The sequence below is a fragment of the Populus euphratica genome, unplaced genomic scaffold, assembly GCF_000495115.2.
Source record: "Populus euphratica unplaced genomic scaffold, PopEup_1.0 scaffold156.1, whole genome shotgun sequence".
In the NCBI taxonomy this organism is placed as follows: domain Eukaryota; kingdom Viridiplantae; phylum Streptophyta; class Magnoliopsida; order Malpighiales; family Salicaceae; genus Populus; species Populus euphratica.
Window position 1 is genome coordinate 315,844 of NW_011499931.1, and position 2,581 is coordinate 318,424.

At 36.1% G+C, this 2,581-nt stretch overlaps 1 pseudogene; it reads right to left on the reverse strand.

Annotated features, from left to right (window-relative positions):
* LOC105136081 (ATP-dependent RNA helicase dhx8-like) overlaps positions 1 to 2,575 on the reverse strand; it is a 5,740-nt pseudogene extending 3,165 nt beyond the window's left edge.
* Positions 2,576 to 2,581: the final 6 nt, after the last annotated feature.

A 2,581-nucleotide genomic window follows, 5' to 3' on the forward strand; every position in this document is an offset into this window, starting at 1 on the left:
AAAATGAACCAGTATCAGCAATCAATAGCACACAGCATGCACCACCTTTAACCTAACCCTTACAATATCTACACAAACTATCAAAGAGTACAAGACTTTATTAGAAAGCTCCATAAAAATGAAACAATACAGCATTTTTAACAACAAAGGATCTAAAACTGAGCAGACTTATTGGTTACCTCAGCAACAATCCATCGGTCATGTGCTTGATCCTTGTTGAGCTGGAAGTCTTATCATCAAATCTAATGGAATATCCAACCTTTAGACCCAACTCAACACCACATTCCTATGCAACTCTTTTAGCAACCGTGACAGCCGCCATACACCTAGATTGTGTTATCCCAAAAATTTTCCATTGGGACAGAACCCAGCATTAAATAGAAACTGAGGCAACTCTACAAAACAAAAATAAATAAATTCAATTGATAAGAGATTTAGACTCACATCAACAAATAATAGTACTGCAAAATTAAAGAACTTACAAGTTGTTTTTCCACTTCCAGTTTCACCAACGATGATTAAGACGTCATGGCTTTTAACCTCTTGGGCAAGTTGTTCCTTAACTGGATAAGTGCCTGAAGCAATCGGTAGAGACTCTCTGTTTTTTAACCATGTCACTCCTGCATTGCAATACATAAATCACTTCAGTTTCAGCTAGAATTTCAAAAAAAGAAGAGGAGGTAATTACTTCAATTAGCTCCTAGAAATTTATATTCATTGAAGATATTTCAAGATCGGAAGTCAAATTGAATCCTCTTTCTTTTCTCTAATTTCCTAACCTGAAAACAAACTCATAACAAAAAAAAAAAAACATAGAGAGAGGACCTGAAAATAGCATCGGTGGCACTGCGAGGTTGATTGGAGAGCTTGAGAACAATTTAAGAGAACAAAATGAGTATCGAGGGATTAATGGAAAACAATCAAAGCAAAAAGAATGGCTTCAGTGTGACTGAGTTTACATGAATACTGTTATCGCATGCCGAGGAGTTATTAAAGTCAACAAACAAGCTAGATGGGTAAACTATAAATTTTCGTAACACAAAACTTACTTCTAAAGTTGAAGCAGAAGACACTGAACCATCGAAGCCTGGCCTGCCGATCAGGCTTGAATCATTGTAGAAGTTATGAAGCAGCTCTGGAGACTTGGATAAGGTATTGTAGTATTGCTTTGCAAAGGCATTCCCCACCACTCTTGGATTAAGTTTGACATTAGATTCATCCACCTGTGTTGCCATCTCTACGGAAATAAAATGAACATGTTGTTAATAAGAGGGTGCTGATTTCTATAGTTTTGTTGTTTCTAATAGCAGGGTTTACACACTATCACTATCGTTTGTTTAGACACTATTTATGTAATGGGATGAGAGAAGTAACTGTAGGTTGTGAAGATAACTACTGCAATTTACAAAGACTAACTCATATGAACATTTGAACACGGCACTTCAACAATAGCCCAACGATCAGAAAATGAATTGTGCTAACAGATTCCAATAAACAGCTGTTGCTAATACTTCTTTTTTTTTTTCCATCCAATTTCCAGGAACTTTCTTAAATATGCTGTCACAATGCACAAGAAGCTGAGAACAAAAGGGGACACTCCTTATTTTGGAATTAAGATAAATGATACCACCTATATCATCAAGATTGACCAGATGATAACCATTTAGGTGGTGGCCAAGTGGTAAAGCTTTGGGATTAAGAAGTTTGCTCTTTCTGTGGTCTCAAGTTTGAGTCCTTGGTTGCTTATATGATGGCCACTGGAGGCTTACATGGTCGTTAACTTCAGGGCCCGTGGGATTAGTCGTGGTGCGTGCAAACTGGCCCGGACACCCACGTTAATCTAAAAAAAAAAAAAGATTGACCAGATGATGTAGAGACCCAAATACTCATTGAAGTAATTATGCTAACAATGAGATGGGGCTAGTTGGTCATGTGAAAGCTATGCATTTCTTGCTAAAGAAGTCCTGTTTTGGGTAAAGAAAGAATGATCTCAAATTGTCATTTTTATTTAGACAATAAACTTTGGGATATTCACTAGTGAAGAGATATATTCCAATTATTTAGGGAGAAACACAAAATGAGCTACAATTTCTTAGGCGTACGTAAATTCAGCAACAAACTACTATCTGCTTCGACTTCCAAGAATAAGTGTTTACAACGTCAAGAAAGATGATAAAGAAATTGTAGAGTAAGTCGAGTAAGTCATCAAATCTGAAGCATGCCCCCTAAACACTGATGCAAGGTTTACCACACTCACTCAACATCACATCAAAAAGCTTTCTAGCTTCATCACCTTGTCATTGCAGAAGATATCCATCCATCATGTAGCAATATTTAATACACAACCCAATATTCTCAATCTTTAGGTTCATTTTATGATTAGGTTAGATAGCTTATTGCCACTATATCATCCACTAATTTCATATCTTGGTTATATTTTTACTCTTCACCAACTCAACTTGCAAATTGATTTTCAAACTAAATAATCCAAAGTTCACAAAACATGCAAGAAACACACATTATTAGTCAAGGTACAAATAATATGATTCCTACCAATTCCATTTGTTCGAGCAAAAGTAAC